Genomic DNA, 20,432 nt, shown 5'->3' with positions numbered 1-20,432 from the left:
TATTATTAGGACAACCTTACTTGTGGAAGCGACATGCTGTCAAGGCCCCGTGCTGTTATTGTTACTTTGGGAAATAAATTGTACAAGATACCAGAGGTAGCACCGCCTACTGTCATCTCTTTGATTACTGCAAAATAATGCAGTAAGCTCATTTCCATAACCGGGAAATTTGTTTTCCTGATGATACGCCCAGCTCAAGAAAAGATAGAAAAGATAGATCAACGCCTTAGAATTCAGCCTCTTTGAGGGGGCAACCTCCTTTACATTACATAAATGAACAATTCTTGGATGATACAAATGACAAAACCTCCTTTCTATATATAGGAGTCTAAGGAGTCACAATATAATCCAGCCGACCTAACAATAATAATATAAAGCCACAAAAATAACAATAGAGGGATTCTGTGGGGCACAGAAATAACAATATGGGGGTAATAGGGGCACAACAATATAAAAAAGAGGTATAACTACAATAGTAATGGGGTAATCACTAGTATTATAGGGACCCAACATGCCCCTCTCCTTCAAAAAAGTGTTGTCCTCAATGCTTGAGTAGTTATGGATACTTCTGCATAAAATTCTCATCCTCCCATGTGGAATCTTCAGCGGATAAGTTCTTCCACTTGATAAGATACTCTGAAATTGATCGATTTCGTAGCTGTCGAGTTCTTGTTTCTGTGATTGCTTCCGATTCCAATATAATTTTTCCTTCCTCGTCAAGTTCTGGCAATATTGTTTGAATTGGGAGCTTGTCACCTATAACCTTCTTTAAACATGAAACATGGAAAACTGGGTGCAATCGAGAAGCTGCAGGAAGCTCCAATTTGTATGCCATAGTACCAATCTTTTGCAACACCTTGTACGGACCATAATACTTTGGTGATAATTTATTATCCTTCTTAGCTTGCTTTAGGGACATTTGCTTATATGGTTGTAGCCGTAGGAATACCCAATCACCTACATCAAAACTTCTTTCACTGCGATGTTGATCTGCCTGTTGTTTCATTCTATTTTGTGCCAACACGAGGTTATCCTTTAAGAGTTGGAGGACTTGTTGTTGATGTTCGATGTGATGTTCCACTGCCTGAACCTTAGAATTTTCTCTTAAATATGATGTGATGGATGGTGGTTGATACCCATAAAGTGCCATAAATGGGGTCATTTTTGTTGCTGTATGGAAGGAAGTGTTATACCACCATTCAGCCAGAGGCAACCATTTGACCCATTGTGTCTGTTTATCAGATACAAAGCAACGAAGATATCCTTCCAAACATTTGTTTACTATCTCAGTTTGCCCATCAGATTGAGGATGATAAGATGAGCTATGAGCTAACTGAGTACCAAGACAAGAAAATAATTCTGTCCAAAAATTTCCAGTGAAAATGGGATCTCTGTCACTTACAATAATCTTTGGGTTTCCATGTAGCTTTTGAACTGTTTCCATAAATGCAGTAGAAACTGTACTGGCTTTAAATGGATGTGATAATGCACAAAAGTGTGCATACTTGGTAAGTCTGTCAACTACCACCATGATGACACTCTTTCCCTCAGACTTGGGTAAACCTGTGATAAAATCCATTGAAACCTCCTCCCAACGTTGGCTTGGAATGGATAAAGGTTGTAATAGACCCGGTGTCTTAATTGTTTCAACTTTATTTTGCTGGCAAACCAAACATTCGCCACAAACTTTTGAATATCTGATTTAAGGCCATCCCAAAAAAATTCCTTCTTAACCCTGTGGTAAGTTTTTAAAAATCCTGAGTGCCCTCCTAAGGGAGAAGTGTGCAATTCCATAAGAATCTTTTGTTTTAGCTGGGAATTCTTACAGAGGTATAAGCGATCTTTGTACCATAACGAATCATTTTGCCAGCTAAATGTATCAGAAGTACTGGAATCTTGTTGTAGCTTTCGAATAAGTGCCCACACTTCTTCGTCATTCTTCCATTCCTCCCTTGCTTCGTTTATCCAATCTGGTTGGATAATAGAAATGGCACACAACAATGCTTCCACATCCTCATCCTTTCTTGAGAGTGCATCTGCCACCACATTTTGCTTCCCTTTTTTGTAGATGATTTCAAAGTCATAACCCAACATCTTTGTGACCCACTTTTGTTGCTCTTCAGAGGATAATCTTTGTTCTAAAAAGTATTTAAGGCTATCATGATCCGTTTTTACCTTGAAGTGTCTTCCCATTAGGTAGGGTCGCCATTTCTTAAGTGCATGGAGTATTGCCAACATTTCCTTCTCATAAATAGCTTTGCTTAAAAACTTTCCCTTGATTGGACGACTTTCAAAAGCAATGGGTCTTTCATCTTGCATTAGAACAGCACCAATTCCATTTCCTGAAGCATCACATTCCACAATAAAGGTTTTTGTGAAGTCCGGTGTAGCTAAGACCGGTGCTTGGCACATTGCCTCTTTAAGATGTTCAAAGGCCTTTGTTGCTTCCGGAGTCCATGAAAATGAATCTTTCTTCAATAATGTTGTTAGAGGTGCTGCTATTCTCCCATAATTCTTAACAAACTTGCGATAATACCCTGTCAACCCAAGAAATCCTCGCAGATGCTTTATGGATGTGGGGATTTTCCATTCCTTAATGGCTTTAATTTTTCTAGGGTCTACCTTAACTCCTTCATGAGATACAATATGACCCAAATATTCCACCTCCTGGACTCCAAAGAAACATTTGGATCTTTTTGCATATAATTGTTTCTCCTCCAATAGTTGTAGCACCCTGTCAACATGTTCAACATGATCCTTCCAAGACTTGCTGTAGATTAGTATATCATCAAAAAATACTAACACAAATTTTCTAAGGAATGGTTTGAAAATTGAATTCATCAAACCTTGAAATGTTGAAGGTGCATTGGTAAGGCCAAAAGGCATGACCAAAAATTCATAATGACCCTCATGAGTTCTAAATGCCGTTTTCGGAATGTCTTCAATCTTCATTCTGATTTGATGATATCCCGAACGAAGATCCAACTTGGTGAAGTAAATTGATCCATGCAATTCATCCAGTAATTCATCAATAACAGGAATGGGGAACTTATCTTTAATAGTGAGCTTGTTGAGCTCCCTATAATCCGGACACATGCGCCATGATCCATCCTTCTTGTGCACCAATACTACTGGAGCTGAGAAAGAACTTTGACTTGGTTGAATTATACCCGCCTCTAGCATTTCTGCAACCATACGTTCAATTTCACTCTTTTGGGCATAGGGATATCTGTACGGCCTGATGTTTGGAGGAACACTTCCTGGAATCAGATGAATAGCATGATCATGATCACGCATAGGTGGGAGACCTTTGGAGTCTCAAATACCTTGGAATGATTGTCCAGGACTTTTTGGAGATCTGGAGAAATAGATGATTCCAATGTGGAAACATCTAGCGAACATAATTGTGCAATTACACCTCTTTGCTCCTTTTTTAGAAGCTTTGTCATGCCATTAGAGCTGATTATCTTTCTTGGTTTCCCTGCAATACCCCTTAATTCAACTTCCTTTCCTTCCGTAGAAAATTTGATGAAAAGTTCTTGAAAATTAAAAGCTATTGTACCCAAGGATTGTAGCCATTGGACTCCTAGTACAACATCAACACCTCCCATTGGAATGGAAAGCATTGGGCTAGTCAATACATATTCTCCCATGGATAGCTTGATATTATGGCACTTTCCAGAGCAATTTATTGTTCCTCCATTTGCAATCATCACTTGACACTCTGGTGCTGGATATAGGAAGCAATTCAATTCTTTTGCTACCCTACAATGAATAAAATTGTGGGTGCTTCCTGAATCAATCAACACTATTACCTTTTTCTTCTTGATTTGTCCTTCTATCTTGATGGTTTGAGGAGTGGTAATTCCCGCCAATGCATTACAAGATATGGTCGGATTTATTTGTTCTTCATCTAGGCTTTGTTCCTGGAGTATATCTTCTTCTTTTGACCTTTCTTGCTCCTTTTCTTCTTCCTCTTCACAATCTATGTAGAATAATTTCTTCTCAGCACACTTATGACCTTTAGTGTATTTGCTATCACAACTGTAACAAAGCCCTTTTGCTCTTTTTTCTTCCAATTGTTGTGGTGTCAACCTTATAGGTTGTGGAAGACTAGGGGCAACAACACTTCTGTCTTTATAGTTGTGAGTGGTATGCTTCCTGGTTGCCATAATTTTGCTTTCCATTTTTCTTGCTAACCTGAATGCCTTCTCTAATGAATCAGGTTCCCAAAGGCGAACATCATGTTGGATATTATCCTTTAAAGACCCTATGAACACATCAATCCTATGCTCCTCTGGAATATCTTTTACCCTTATGTTCAATTTTTGGAACTCCTCAATGTGCTCCATTACTGAACCCTTTTGTTTGAGACTTATCAATTGGCTAAAAAAAGTGTTGCTTTTTGTATCTTCATAATGTGCTATCAATTCTTCTGTAAAAATTGACCAAGTGATAAATTGTTTATGAAAGCAAAGCCATTGATAGCATACAAATTGATTTGGTTCCAAATATACAGTTGCCATACGTACCTTTTGTGCGTTTTGCACATTATTGAGATCGAAGAATTGCTCCATCTGTAATATCCATGTGGCGGGATCCTTGCCATCAAACTTCCTCATATCGATTTTTGAAATATGGTGATTCTTCAATCCAACATTAGTGTCTATGGAATCATGATTAACATTTCTTTTGTTCTCATCATGAGTTTCCTTTACTACCTTTTCACCATTAGTGACCCTTTCTTGTAGCAACTTCTTCAATTCTTCCATGTCTGTCTTCAAATCTATCTTCAGATCTGCCATGTCTCTCTTCAAATCTGTCTTCGAATCATCCATCTTAGCTTCCATGCCCTTTATCTTAGATTCCACGCCACTTATCTTAGCTTCTGTTAGCTTTTGTGAGCGTGACATTTGTTGCACTTGTTCTTGTAATTTTGATATATCATGTAGCATTTCTTCCTCTTCTTCATGAGTCATGCTAGAGCTTTCAGGTTCCTTACTAGGTGTTTGAATTTTCTTTCCTCGGGGCATCAGTTACCGATAATAATGCTTTACTATGCCCTTTGAATTCCGTTAAACCAAGCTTACACAAAAATTAAAAAAAAAAACTACACACCTTTTTTCACTTTATAGAAGCCTGATATTGAATCTGATGTATCTCTGTAATTTCGGATCATCCAGTTCTGAAATTTCTACCTGTAGTAGCCTTCTGCGTCCTCTTTCCAATGCCACAAGTTTGAGCCAAATTGGATTCTCCAAGGAAGAGTTATGTGAAATCTCCCACAGTGACTTGCTTTTAGACTAGTTCAGTAGAGCGAACTTGTACGACGTACCACGCATCACTGTTTCAACCTTTGAATCTGAAACACACACACGAGAAACTACAATCCGTCCTCTTTCTGTACCTTCTTACGAAATTTCAATCCGATCCCCAGAGAGAAAGTTATGATGATTTTCCCCAGGTCACCTGTTTTGAATGTAATTCAGGAGTCTGCAAAAAGACCAACTTCCTCAGATCATATCTCCGCAAATATTGCGCGAAAAGATCTGAAATTCGGACCAAGGTTCAGCGTGATTTCTTCTCAAATGGGTTCTTTTTGTGACTTCTGAAACGTCACAGAAAAAAAGTTATAGCGAAAATGCCACGATGACCTGTTTGGAGCAGCGAAACCCTAGAATCCAAAGCTCTGATACCAAATGTTATGAAACCAGCTCAAGAAAAGATAGAAAAGATAGATCAACGCCTTAGAATTCAGCCTCTTCGAGGGGGCAACCTCCTTTACATTACATAAATGAACAATTCTTGGATGATACAAATGACAAAACCTCCTTTCTATATATAGGAGTCTAAGGAGTCACAATATAATCCAGCCGACCTAACAATAATAATATAAAGCCACAAAAATAACAATAGAGGGATTCTATGGGGCACAGAAATAACAATATGGGGGTAATAGGGGCACAACAATATAAATTAGGGGTATAACTACAATAGTAATGGGGTAATCACTAGTATTATAGGGACCCAACAGACAACCTTACTTGTGGAAGCGACATGCTATCAAGGCCCCATGCTGTTATTGTTACTTTGGGAAATAAATTGTACAAGATACCGGAGGTAGCATCGCTTACCATCATCTCTTTGATTACTGCAAAATAATGCAGTAAGCTCATTTCCATAACTGGGAAATTTTTTTTCCTGATGATACGCCCTCAAGGAACGAAGAAGATGGTGGCCACAACCTCCAGACAGGGCCCCTCCGCACGAAAACTACAGATGGATAGGGTCGTGGAGGAGTATGAGGATATCTTCACCTCCCCCGCAGGGGTTCCTCTACACTGTCAGGTCAAGCACTCCATTGATCTGAACCCAGGTGTGCCGTTGCCCAATGGAACAATCTATCGACGCTATGTTATGGAGAATGATGAAATCAAGAGGTAGATTCAAGAGCTGCTATAGAAATGTCACATCCGTCCAAGTTCATCACCCTGTGGGAGCCCGATTGTGTTGGTACAGAAGAAGGATGGGACTTGGAGACTCTGTATTGACTATCGGGCGCTGAACAAGATCATTGTTCGTAATAGGTACCCGATCCCATGGATTTATGACCTCTTGGACCAACTGAAGGGGGCAAAATATTTCAGCAAGATCGATTTGAAGTCAGGATATCAGCAGGTACCAATCGAACCCTCCGATGTGTGGAAGATTGCCTTCAAAGCCAAGGAGAGCCTTTTCGAATGGTTGGTTATGCCTTTCGGATTAACGAATGCTCCTGCAACTTTCATGAGGCTAATGGATGACATCTTGAGGCCATTCACCAACTCATTTGTAGTGGTATACTTGGATGACATCCTGATCTTCAACCATAGTTGGGAAGAACACCTCCACCACATCCGACAGGTTCTCCAGACATTGCAACAACACAAGTTATGTGCGAATTTTGAGAAATGCACTTTTGGCATGACCCAGGTTTAGTATCTGGGATACATTATTGATGAATAGGTTGGCTATAGAGGTTGGAGCCTCATAAAAACCCAAGTTTGAACTTAGAAACAGGTTGGAGCTTGGTGAATTGAAGGGTTGGAACCCTCAAACATTATTGTACACAGACTATTGTAAAAATATGATTGGTGTCCTCATTTGTTCATAGTAAATTTTCTATTATTTATTTTTTTATTACAATTATGAAGAATATTAACTAGTAAAAATAACAATTGAAAAGAAATATTGATTTACCCCCCTCTCAGTATTTCCAACAATTGGAATCAGAGCCAGCTTCTTCATAATCATCCTAAAAACTAGAAGAAGGATTCTTAGTCACAATGGCCAATAAGGATTCAGGAAAAATCCCTCAATTTGATGGAATAAATTTTTCCTTTTGGAAACATACGATGACATTTTATTTAATGTCTCTTGGACCAGAAATATGGCAATCAATTCAAGATGGGTATAAAGTTCCATCTTCTCCACCAACCGATTCGGATGGATGGAATATTTATATAGAAAATGCCAAAGCACTAAATTCAATAACAAGTGGAATTTCTGATTCACAATTTACAAAAGTTATGATTTGTGAATCTGCCAAGGAAATGTGGGACAAGCTTATTGGTATCAAGAAAGAAAAACTTAAAACTCATGTAAGACAATTTGAGAGTCTTAAAATGGATGACGAAGAAGACATTGCAGCCTTTTTCCTTTGAGTGGATGAAGTTGTCAACTCACTCAAGGGTTTAGGATAAACCATTGAAGAAATCACAATTTTCCAAAAGATTTTGAGATCAATTCCAGAGTCAGTGCCATAGAAGAAATGAAGGACTTGGATGACCTAAAATTGGACAAACTTCATGGGATTCTCATTGCATATGAAATGAGAAAAGGAATCCCAAACTCTAAGGAAGCAACATTCAAGGCTTAAAAAACATTGAAGAATGGAAAGAATTATAGTAGCAATGATTCCAATACTCAAACAAAACTAGAACAATTTGTGAAGAAACTAAGGAAAGGGTCCAAACTCAAAGGTAAGTATCCTCTCATTTGTTTTAAGTGTGGTAGAATAGGGCATTATCCTGCAAAGTGTCCTCATAAACATGATAGTGATGATGAAGATGAATATAAAAAGAGGATGTTCAAGAAATAAGGGTCAAATAAGAAGAATGTCTTCTCCAAACAAGATGACTTTGATGAAGAAAAATTCGCGATTACAAAGAAAAATCAATTAAAAATACCTTTCTACTCAAAAGGGATAATGATGAATCTGATGAAGAAGATGACTATGTTGGAAGTAGTGAAGTGTTGTTCATGGAATTTACAAATGATGATGATTCAAAAAAATAAGATGAAGTAAATGTAGATGAATTACTAATGAGTGCTATTGAAGAAAATGAGAAATTAAGGAAGAATATCATTTCTCTCAAAATAGAAAAGGAAGAAGAAAAAAGGAAGGAAGAAATTTTGAACAAAAAGGTAAAAGAAGAGAAGAAATATGCGAGAAACGTGAAGTTGAAATTGTCTTTCTAAAGAAAGGGTTGGGTTAGGTTAATAAGAGATGGCAAAGCTCTCAAACTCTTGATAACATCCTTAATACTCAAAGATCACAACATGATAAGATTGAAATTGGTTTCAAAGGTGAACCATCAAGTTCGAAGAAGAAGGCCAATGAATAAATCCAAAGAAGCTATGTTCACATCCTTTGCAATCATCCAAAAGAGAAGTCATTCCACCAAGAACTAAGATCCACTTACAACAACCTAAGGAATGAAGGAAAGCTATCTCCAGAAAATAATGTTACATCAAGTCGAGGATATTCTAACAATTATCAAACGATCTTTCTTGGTTGTTGTTTCTATTGTAAAATTTTTTGTCATCAAGCTAAGCATTGCAAGGCTTATAAGGATAATAGCTTGAGGAGATATAGGACCAATTATCAAAGCAAGCCACTTAGATCAAAAGAACATGGTCAAATCAAGACCTATAATTATTTTGATCCTTTGGCTAAGTATGACCTAGCATGTTCAAAATTCAATGATTTTGGCCATGATACACAAAATTATCTATTTATATCAAAAAGGGAAGAGTTGAAGAACGAGGAACCCACTGCAGATAAATGTGGCCTAGATTTATGTGCACAAAGTGATGAAAATCAATGGTTCATGGATAGTGGATGTTCAAGGCACATGATAGGTGACCAAAATAATTTTATCTCATTAAGAAAAAGGGATGGAAATGTATCCTTTGGAAGTGGACCTGCCAGAATTACCGGAAAGGGACAATTTGATGAGCACCAATATTGCAGCAAGAATGCTACAACTCTTGGGCTACAAAATTTACTTTATCAACCCGAGGTTCGTACACACTTAGAGGTGACTGTGTTGTATACGCAAGTAAAAGTGATGGTTCTGCCTTTTGTCACTGTTCAACTAGCAAGAGACCACTAGGGTTTTCAAGCCAGACTTCTATGGATTTAGAAGAAGCTTGGTTCCTTGATGAAAGAGATAGAAATATACTCTAAGAGAGAGTTGATCTAATGTAATAATGAAAAAGACTGAAATTCAATGTTGAGGCACACCATTTCCTAATTAACTGCTAAGAGCTATGCTTTGCAATAATGCTAAATTAACATGTACAAAATGATTCTATCCTAAGCATGGAAGTCAAAAGCAACAAACATCACTATTATGCATGTGAAGGACTGTAATAAATCTGTTTTGTCTTTTTATGCTTTTCATGAAAAATAAAGCGTGCAAGTTAATCTCTTTTGGTGATGTGGCAGGTGGCTTAGGGATGTTGGTGGATGGCTAGAAGGTTCAGGAGATGGTTGGAAGATTTGGGAGACCCTTGGGTGACCTTGGGTGGCTTCCTAGAGGTTTTTCCTCAATTCGGCCTCAAAACAAGCCACTACAGGAAAACCTACAGGATGTACTAGAAACCTACAGGATTCCCTGTATTTCTACAGGATATAGCTGAGAGAAAAATGATGGGTGTTGGAGGTGATGGAAGGCTTAGGGAAGGTGGTTGATGGGTGGAATGGAGTGAGAAAAGGCCTAGGATCACTCAAAACCCAAAACCAAGTTTAGGAGATGGTTGGATTCGCTCAAAATGCTTGAGGGAATTTCTATGTAAAATGATGAAATTGGTGAAGGTCTTGATGAAAACAAGGAATGCCTATGGGTGGATGAAGTTGGAAGGTGGTTGCTTGATATGAGATCTCTTTTTATTTCTGAAACACCTGCTCTACATCAAACATGTGTAATTTCCAAAAAGTCATGTAAGCAAGAAGAATTCTCATGAGCTAGAAAAATAGAATTTAGTGAACTAATTGTCTACCTTATGCATGAGGAAATTGCTGAATAAAATGGAATCATGGACGAGATCTACTGCAATAATGAAGATAGAAGAGATGGAAATGAAATCCTACACTTGCCAAAATGATCAAATGCTAGTTCAAGTATAGTTAACTCTAAATCTTATGAAAGAAATGGAAATCTGTCTTTTTGGGGCTGCATAAGGGTCTTTTCCTCAAATCATGATCCTAGAAGGAAGAAGTGAGGCCAGGACACCTATTGACATCTTTGGGGTGCTTCTTTTATCCCTTCTAACCTTCTACTGAAGTAAGGCACAAATGGAAGCAAACTAATAAATAATTAATCAAATCTACACTACTTGCAATGAAATACTTCTAAAGACAGTTTAACCATGAATCTATGAAAGTAAGCTAAGCATACATATACAAGAAGAGGAGCCTTTGCTGTTAGGTTTGGGCCCTAACCCAAGAGCTTCAACCCTCTGAGTTAACTCAGTACTAGATCAAGAAAAATCTCATTCTTATTACCAAAACAAAAAATTACATCAAAATCTTCCACAAGTTTGGAGCTCGAAAATAACTAGAGTTTTTACAACCAAAATTCGAATCCTAATGAGGTCCTAGGATTCTCTACTTATACAACTAAAGTCCCCAATGACTTCCTTAAATTTAGCGAGGCTTGGCTCCCAAACTTGAGATGAACTAACTCTTTGTCTATCACTTACGTAGCTGCCTTTTGATCTTCATGACTTGGCTGCTTGCACTCTGAGCTGGTGGGATTAATGGAGGAATATTCGAATGGGGGAGGAGTAAATGAGAAGGATTTACCTCCTATAATCTCTCTCCCTTGTCCCATTCGAGTTTCAAACCTCAGTCTTGCCAAATTCCTTGATTTTATCTTCCAAACCTTCATTCAATGCATATTAGTTCACTAGGAATAATATCTCACTTTAACTCATCTCATTAAGCAAAATATAATCAAAACATGTAATAAGTTGTGAGAAGAGTTGGTTTGACTAAGCTAGGAGGTGAATTAAGGCCCATATAATTACCCAATGATGAGGCTCATCATCACCCCGTACTGAAAGTGTTTCTCATCCTTTGAGCAACTCAATCAATATCCATGTCTTTTATACCTCTAGTGGCCTCCCTAACATCCCATGCCTCTACTGTGGTTTCCTCTTATTGTCCATAGAAACCTGTCTTCTTCTCTACCTCCTCCCACTGCCTCTTTTCTTCTTCTTCCTTCCTTCCTTCTAGCATCCCTAAGAGCAGTGGTGGATTGAGTCTCAAGCCAATCCAATTGACTTTGAGCCTTTGCATAGATTGCTTGTACATGGGTGTCCTGTTAAGTGCTTCTCTCATTCTTTGAGGATAGTGGTACTCTCTTATCTTTAAACTGTATAGCAATGTGTTCCATCTCATTAGGCAAGCTTGCATGTTGTCATCCCCTAACAACCTGAACACTTTCTCAAAATGTGTAATTTAGTTCTCTTGGGTAGCATAATACTTGGGTGCAAGCTGAGGATCATTTACAATTAAATTATGTGTACTGATGAGGGCCATTGTTATAGACATTTTTGGCACTACAACCCCAAGCATGAAATGTCCATAAACCAAGGGCTCCTAAGTCCCTAAAAGTGTTGTTCTAACCCCTAAAGGAACAAGGTCAACAGATTACAGCTTCTCCCTGAAGTTCTCCATGAAAAACTGCTTAGAATTGGTCAAAACAGGATCATTTCAGCTGCTCCACTGGCCAAGTGCGTTGCATCTCACCTAAATACACTGTGTGGGTGCGTTGCATTTCAAAAAGCCCTTCTATGGGGTGCGATGGGCGAGAAATGACAAATGGCAGTGTCATTCCGCGAGGTGGAGAGGCAATGGAAGCTTCCAGAATCTTCTCCTGTGACACTTGCCTCACTGAATTCGACCAAGGATGAGTAAGAGATCATCAATCTCCAAGTGGAAGCAAGAACTATCAGAGGGAAGACACTAATCAAATCATGAGCTGACTCATCTCCATTACAGATATCTATATATGGATCCCTCATCCCAGAGATCCAGAGGCTAGAATTTTGCATATTGTAAGGAATTGCTATTGGTTTCTTGAGACAAACATCAGATTGTTGGGTGATCTAAGCTTTGTTTGAGGTGAAGAGGGGCTTCTTAGCTGGGAGGTTGATGCTGGGTCAGAACAACTGGTTGTAACTCCTCTTGGCTCTTTCTTGTTTATCAATAAAAGCTATTCAAGTTTTCCTCCATGCTCTTGTGTCATTGATGCTTGCTACATTTGTATGGTCAATTTACATCTGATCCTAGGTTGTTTATGATTATAGATCCATGTCTTTGTATAGTGCTATGCTACTATGATCTTACAGGTACTTTGTGAAGCTAGGCGTGCAAGGGAGCAGGTAGCTAAAGACTATCAAAGAAGAGAGGAATCAAATCAGGAGATTAGCGCAAGACAAAGGTTGGTCTTTCTGTTCCTCTCTATCTATAATTCATAAAGGAAAAACGAAAGTAGCTTTCCTTTGTTTGTTTCTAAGGCAGCTGTCACACCTTAGTGGGATAGAGCAGTTCTATATAGACACTTTTCCCTGTAACAAAATGGCGACTCCACTGGGGAAAAATTAGTTTGTTTGTTTATCATTCTTTGTTGTCTGTTTCATAAACTTACAGGTAGCATTCGAACTGCATTTGCCATAACAAATGCAAAGTAGATAAATGCTACTTCAATCCATCTACTGGATCTGTTTATGATTCAAACAACTGATTCACAAACTATCTGATTGCCCTTGTGATAGCTCTTAGATCCTCCTTAGATCTACCCTTGATTGTTGCATTACTGATTGCTTTTTGCTCGGCCAAAACCCAAGAACTGAACTGCAAACTGTGACCCGGAACCCAAACAGAATCTCGTTTCTGGCCCAGCGCAGGTATTGTTCAGAGAATCTGAACTTCAGCGCACTTCCCGAGTGGACAAGGTGCACTGCATTTCAAATTCTCTGTATTACAGGTGCACTGATCAGACTAGGCTCTGTGCAGTTTTGGTTTCTGTGATTCATTCTTTCCAGTTCTATTCCTGAATTTTGCTACCTATGATCAGTATATGTCTGTTTGAAATCCCTTTCCCTTGTTGTTATTCTGCCTCCTTTGTACAAAAGAACTGTAAATGTTTTTGTGTGTTTGTTGAGTCATTTCCAGTTCTCCTTTGCAAAAGTAGCATAATCGTACTGTCGTCCTTTGATTTGAAACTGTCGCAAGTGTCGATTTCAATCGTAGGAAAGAGTTTGATTGTTGTTGATGGTCGATTATCCTGTTGCTATTGTTTTTTGGTCTGAATTTGTAATTTTCCAGTGTCAAGAACAAGTATTCATTTCAAAATCGTAAGGTGTTGTGATCGTCTCCATTTTTGATTTCGAAAAGGAACTGGTTGATATTTGTCGCTTGAAAAGAAATTCAGATTTGTGCATCAACTTTCTTTTTAGCATTCATATACTAAGAAAGTCGAAAACAAATACATGCATGTGCATTTGCATATAGACAGTCTGATTGGCTTGATTTAGGAAAGTGCATTTAGAGTGTGCTCTTTGCTCTTTGTGAAAAGATTTTGTCTTTCTTTCCGTAGTAGCTAGGATTTTCATTGCACAAAGAAGATAAAAAGTTTGTTTATCATCTTAGATTGCATTTTAGGGATTACATCTACATATCGCGGTGAACCTAAAAGGCAAACTTCATAAACAAGATCAACTTAAAATAAATTAAATGAATCTAACAACGCTTTGGAACTTAACACACAACATTTAGAAATCTAGGCTAGAGACGTATTCCGGCGTCGTAAAGCCTGGTAACTATTGTTCTCACTAATGGTTGGGTGATTCCTCCACTTTGAGGCGATAAGTGCCAGTACGCACTTGTGCTCCCACGTACTGTCGAGTATATTTTGGGAGACCCCAGTAGGCTTAATCCTTTATCCATAGGAAGCTGTGTCTGCCGCCCTATCGATCGCAATGCACTGAACACAGCATTCGGGAAGATTGACTGTCGTACCGTAAAAAGTATTCTGCAGTTTTGCGATTGGTTTGGTAATTCCTCTACCTAGATTTCCAGAGCAGTCCCTTTCATTCCTTTTCAGACTCTTTAACAGAAAAGGTCCATCTGAGCACTTGTCACTTCAGGCTCATTAAAGATCGAAGGCGACTAGAGTCATCTTTTGTTTTTTCTCGACTCTTAAAAACTGAAAAAACAAGTTGTGTCAAAGCGTCTAAAATTTATTTTAAACGGAATATTCATTACCCTTTCCTACGTTGATCTTGGGTTGAGAAAATGGAATCCACCAACCAAGGAATTCCCCTTGGAGGAAATCCTAGTCCCTTCTCCTCTTGGGGAGATGTTGGTGTGCCCCATATGGCCACATTGTCGCTTCCAGGACTGACAATAAGATTGCCTGTATGGCTCTTCTCAACCTCTGTCGTTCAGAACACCACAATTTTGGAACAATCGAATCAGCAACTAGACGAGTCCATAGTTACCCACCAACCTTCTACTTCCTCTGATTCTTCCTCTCCTCCTTCCTCTTCGCTTGATGGGGCTGGTAAAGCCAAAAGTCAAGTACCTAAGAAGAAGAAGGAAAAGAAGAAGAAAGAGAAGAAGAAGAAGGAGCCAAAAGTGAATGGGGGCAAACGAGTGTCGTCTAGTGAAAATCCACACACTGCACCGACCGGGCCTAAATCACCATGTGTCATTTGCAAAGGAGACCACTATCATAGAGATTGTCCTTGCATCCCTCGGATCTTAAGGGACTGGTCTCCTCGTTTTCACAACTCGGTGTCATCAACCTCTGATGATCATGTTGAAAACACACCATCGACTAGTGAAAGTGAAGCCCCAGGACAAAAAGGAAAATATAGATTTCCTTGTAAACTGTGTGAAGGTGATCATGCCATCCACCATTGTCCCTTCTTAGATGAGGCTAAAAGAGTTTTGGACGATCGTCCGGTTTCACCGTTACGACTTCCTCCTGGATATAAAAAACTCTTGTCGAGTCCGTCACTAGTTGAAAATCCGGCTGGCCTGCTCAGGTGGTCGGTTGAAGCATCTATCATTGAAGACAAACCATTTGAACCCATACCAGACGAAAGTCAAAAGGTCGAGGCGGCAGTTGACCCGGTCTTGCCTTCAGAGGTTCCATCTTCAGATGATACAATCACCGAAGAGAACAAGGATGACACCGTCCAAATTCTTTTCATAAGCACAGACTCCAATGAACATGGGGGTAATTTACCCATTCCTTTACCGCAGGAAGGAAGTTCGTCAGAGTCGTACCCGGCTGTCTATTCGGTCCCACCTCCAAGCAACCTAGTTGTCTCCTTCGACTGGAATCAACTAGGCAGACCCCATTTACCAGCTAGTATACCATTCTGAATCATTATTCAAATATATAGAATGATTATGGCCGGTACCATCATAGATGAAGGGGCTTCTGTGAGTATCCTTTCCTCGACTGCTTGGAAAGCGCTTGGTTCACCATCGCTTTTGCCTGAGATGAGAAATCTAACAGGCTTTGACAAAGGAACCAGTCGACCGTTAGGGATCCTTCCCAATGTGCCCATAACATTGAGGGGGAAAACCGTTCACATGAACGTAATGGTAGTACAAAGACCCCTAGATTATAATATACTCCTTGGACGAGACTATATTTACTGCATGGGAGCAATTGTCTCCTCACTCTTTAGAGTAATGTGTTTTCCGCACGAAGGAAGAGTGGTCAAGCTCGTAGACCAGCTTTCATTTCCCGGATCACACAGAGAAAATAGTCATATACCATCCCTGAATGGTCTTTTCACGCAAGAAATGTCTCAATCCCCAGTCCGTCCACTTGATGAGCGCGAGTGATTCGGGGGACATGACTGAAACCCAGGGGGCATGCACCCTGGTCTGCTTCGGCAGGAAAACTTCGGGTATAGGGTAGGTTTCCGCGAGAGAATATGACTAATATATACTCCCGTCCGTGATTGGAAGAGAGGGTTATTCTAGAACAAGATTCTCTTGTCAAAGTTACGTGAGTGGAATAGCCTCCTTCACTCACCTTTGTCTATTTCGGTAAACATCGCCGAAGAAGTGTTTTGTTTGTGCTGTGAATAAAACAATCTTTGGGTAACCTGTAAGAGGTAGGCCTCTCCCGGTAAAACAAATGTTTTAACGGAAAGAAGAAGGGGTAACCTTGAAATTTTGTTTTATACCTGGGGGCATGCAAGCCTTCTGGCGTGCAAGCGAAGAGCGACTATTTATTTTTTAAATTTGTAGGTCCTCTTACCCTTTAAACTCGTAGGATTGGTCGTTTCCTAACTTGCATAAAGAAAGGATGTGGGGCAAAACTCTAAAAATTGCTGTTTTTATATGAGACATTCCTATCACACGACTGGATTAATCGAGTAGTTTTAGCACATAGTTCAAGCTCGTTAAAAAATAAACATAAGACATGAGAAAATGTTTCCCCCCGCGTTTAAGCTCATTAAAAAATGAACTATTCACCGGTAAATAACCATCGTGAATGTAGTACTTCAGCCATTTAAAGCCTTGGTCGTGTTTGCACCATCACCTCCACTTTTGCATTGGCCGATCATTCACCCCCATTTGATTGTTTACCCATTTTGAGGAACAGCTGCGAAGAGTGATTTCACTAGCCATCCTTGTAACACTGCCGTGATTGGAAAATTCCAAACCTTACCTGGAATCAGTTGCTATCCATTTTATCACTCGTTCCTCAAAAGACGAGTCTCCTTTAAGCTCTTTTCAACTGACTCGTAAAATATGAAAAGATTGCCGAGCCATTGGCCTCTCCAGCTCGTTAAAGGGACCGGAAGTGCTATCTCTCCTCTAAATTTTAATCTTTTTGGACCTGAGAGATTATTACACAAAAAGATCGAGCGCTTGTTTTGTTCGGCTCGTTAAAAGTATCGAAAATTCATCCCTTCTGTATTGTTTTATACTTTTTCGAACTTAAGGGATTAGATGACGAAAAAGGAATTTTGGAGTTACCTTTACGTTCCTTTTCAGACTCTCTAAAATTAAAAAGGACCGAGTTATCTTTGTCGTTAAACTCGTTAAAAGTTTAATAGCAACAAACTTGTCTATAGACGAGAACGAGTTTCACTATCGCTAGGATCGTTAAAAAATAGCGATGGGTTTGCCTGAAGGGAAAATTATAGAACAAGCATATGTTATCCTCCTCAAGCTTGACAAAAATAAAGAGGTACTGGTCAGCAATGACTAGGGAAAATTGGGAAGAAAACTTGAAGAAACTTTGTTGGTAGCAAGTCGCTCTTGAACATGACACTTCCACTCCGCGTCCGAGTTGGGTTGGGTTGTTTCATTCACTGGTCACATCACCATGGTCCCATCATACCATCCACATTTGGGGTTAATGCTACCAATCCATCACATCAGTGTCGCCGATATGTTCAAGAGAAGTCATTCAGAGAATTCACCTGTGTCTCACCCACTACCATACATTTATACTCCATTCTTTCATGACCGCCACCCTGAACCTTATATCACCAGATCATTTTCACCTCCATTAAAATCATTTGCTCCATTTCGTGTCATTGATGTGGGATTCATTAAGGCACTCCTGTGACGGATCACTTCTTGTCGACATCAGCTCATTATCCAAGAAGTTGATCTAGGAACACCCCATTCAGTACTTTGAAGCTTGCATGCCTCAATGGCAAGTTTCTCACTTCCGGCGACAGGTTTACATCAATGGCCTTCGACCGAAAGATTTTGCATGGTGTTCGACGCCAAGTCCTTTATTCACACCACGTGAATTGTACTGCAGTACCTTGAGGGTCATTATCATTATCGGTGATTCCTCTCGCGCTTGTTAACAGTTTACATCATTGGCTGGTAATCAAGCGATGTCTTTCCATGTTCGACTTCAGAGCATTTCTCACATGGATCGACTTGTACTTCGAGTGAAGATCGAACAAGATTGAAGACCCCGGATCTAGTTTCATCCATCTGGGCTGCGATATATATTCAGGGAAATAAAGACATCAAATGTACATCATTGCCGCACTGATAATCATCCAATCAAAAGGATGATGGCTCTATCAGAATCATCAGTCTACACTCAGACGATTGTCTGTCCTATGTACATGAAAATGAATTTATAGAGCTGAGCATGGGAATGCCCGCCTCAGCTAGATCATGAAAATATTATGAAGATAATGTATTGTATTGTATCTTATTACAGGTCTCCTCCCAGCTTGAAAGAACTTCGGATCCTCATAATAAAGAATTTCACTCGACATCAAAAGATTAACGACCTCATGCTTTAGGGGGCAACTGTTATAGACATTTTTGGGCACTACAACCCCAAGCATGAAATGTCCATAAACCAAGGGCTCCTAAGTCCCTAAAAGTGTTGTTCTAACCCCTAAAGGAACAAGGTCAACAGATTACAGCTTCTCCCAGAAGTTCTCCATGAAAAACTGCTCAGAATTGGTCAAAACAGGATCATTTCAGCTGCTCCACTGGCCAAGTGCGTTGAATCTCACCTAAATACACTGTGTGGGTGCGTTGCATTTCAAAAATCCCTTCTATGGGGTGCGATGGGCGAGAAATGACAAATGGCAGTGTCATTCTGCGAGGTGGAGAGGCAATGGAAGCTTCCAGAATCTTCTCCTGTGACACTTGCCTCACTGAATTCGACCAAGGATGAGTAAGAGATCATCAATCTCCAAGTGGAAGCAAGAACTATCAAAGGGAAGACACTAATCAAATCATGAGCTGACTCATCTCCATTACAGATATCTATATATGGATCCCTCATCCCAGAGATCCAGAGGCTAGAATTTTGCATATTGTAAGGAATTGCTGTTGGTTTCTTGAGACAAACATCAGATTGTTGGGTGATCTAAGCTTTGTTTGAGGTGAAGAGGGGCTTCTTAGTTGGGAGGTTGATGCTGGGTCAGAACAACTGGTTGTAACTCCTCTTGGCTCTTTCTTGTTTATCAATAAAAGCTATTCAAGTTTTCCTCCATGCTCTTGTGTCATTGATGCTTGCTACATTTGTATGGTCAATTTACATCTGATCCTAGGTTGTTTATGATTATAGATCCATGTCTTTGTATAGTGCTATGCTACTGTGATCTTACAGGTACTTTGTGAAGTTGGGCGTGCAAGGGAGCAGGTAGCTAAAGACTATCAAAGAAGAGAGGAATCAAATCAGGAGATTAGCGCAAGACAGAGGTTGGTCTTTCTGTTCCTCTCTATCTATAATTCATAAAGGAAAAACGAAAGTAGCTTTCCTCTGTTTGTTTCTAAGGCAGCTGTCACACCTTAGTGGGATAGAGCAGTTCTATATAGACACTTTTCCCTGTAACAACCATTGGATTAGACTGCTCAGCTCTGATCATAAGAGGCTCTATTTGTTCTCTTGCCAATATCTTCTTCATCTCTACAGCCCTTACTTCCTCATGGTTCATCCATGATGCCAAATACATCAACTGTAAATCTCCTAGCTTGGCATTAGGGTCCCATACATTCATGTCTGTTAAGGCCATGTTATGAAAATAAAACTCAGACATCTTGGCCCTATCTTCCAATGTATTTTGATCACAAAGATCAATGAATTGTCTATAATCCTCAAATGACATAGTGCCTCTCTGTGCTAAGGTCTTGATTTGGAACCGCAACCACTGTTCCTTAAGGTATAGGGCATAGGAGTTAGAAGGCATCCTACACTAGATTGCTTCCAAATAGAGACTGACTATGGATGCCAATTGATTCTTTCTTTCTTGTAGCTGTCCTTTCAACCATGCATTTTTTGTCTCTAACTTATTTCTCATTATGGCCTCTTTGTCTCTCAAGCTACTTAGTTCTCTTCCCATCTCCCTGAGCTTCTCCTCCATGTGACCAATGTCCTCCATCCCCTTGGACTTGGAAATCTGCATCCATCTATGAGTTCTCGCTCTCTCATTCTCAAGATCAAGGAATAATGGAATAGAAAATTTTTGTTGAATGACCCTGCCCCCTTCAATAAATCTATAGTAGGAGTCAAGGTTAGGTTGGGGGTTAGGTTCCCTTAGCTCTAGGTTCTCTTCTTTAGTTTCTTGTTGTAGGC

The sequence above is a fragment of the Pinus tabuliformis genome, chromosome 8 (genome assembly GCF_031772625.1).
Source record: "Pinus tabuliformis cultivar Carrire ecotype Pingquan chromosome 8, CPIR1, whole genome shotgun sequence".
NCBI classification, from domain to species: Eukaryota; Viridiplantae; Streptophyta; class Pinopsida; order Pinales; family Pinaceae; genus Pinus; species Pinus tabuliformis.
This window is presented reverse-complemented; position numbering follows the sequence as displayed.